Here is a 778-nt window from a genome sequence, read left to right on the forward strand (position 1 = left end):
AGGCAGATCAGTCGAGTGTATAGCAGATCACTCAGGTGTACAGGCAAGTCGATCGAGTGTACAGGCAGGTTGATCGAGTTCATCGACAGGACCATCGACAGTACAGGGGGACGCCATCGGCACACGCTGTCCGTATAATGAAGTTAGAGCACCAAAATTAGCAAAACTGACGTGTGTCAAGGAAGTAAAACGGCAGAACAAGGACTCACGAACAAGATGCAGCCTTCATCGCCTTGCTTCGGACAGCAGGAGCTAGCACTTAACCAGATGGGAAGTGCAAGAAGGCAGGGACGGGGATCCCGACCGATACTTGAGAAGTAGAGGGAAGAGGAGAGAAGAGTTAGCTACCCGCACCTCCAAAAGAAGGAAAGAAAAAGAGAAGACTTGGGCCTGAACTCCAGCATCGACGCGCGAGGAAAAAAGCCCAAGCAAGACACCGATGCATGCAGAAGGAGAAAAACAAGCGAACAGAAAGAGAACAGGCGGACCTACACACCAGTGTAAGGAATCATTTTCACCTATTCGACTTCCACTACTCTAGCCGCAGCTGCATCGACTTGACAACAGGATGGGGGGTGGTTCCTTTGGGGGTTTGGCGTTCGTCCAACGAGACTGTGTGTTCTCCGGGGTGTGCCTATCTCCCTCCGTTTCTGCCCTTGCGGTCTGGTTCATTTGTTCATGCGTTGCTGTTGGGATTGCTTGTTTCGTTTTTCCTGTTGTATCTGGTAATGTCTTTGAAGGGATTCTTCTCATGGAAAGAAGTTTCCTATTCTGAGAG

The sequence above is a fragment of the Cystoisospora suis genome (genome assembly GCF_002600585.1).
Source record: "Cystoisospora suis strain Wien I chromosome Unknown contig_1715, whole genome shotgun sequence".
Lineage (NCBI taxonomy): Eukaryota > Apicomplexa > Conoidasida > Eucoccidiorida > Sarcocystidae > Cystoisospora > Cystoisospora suis.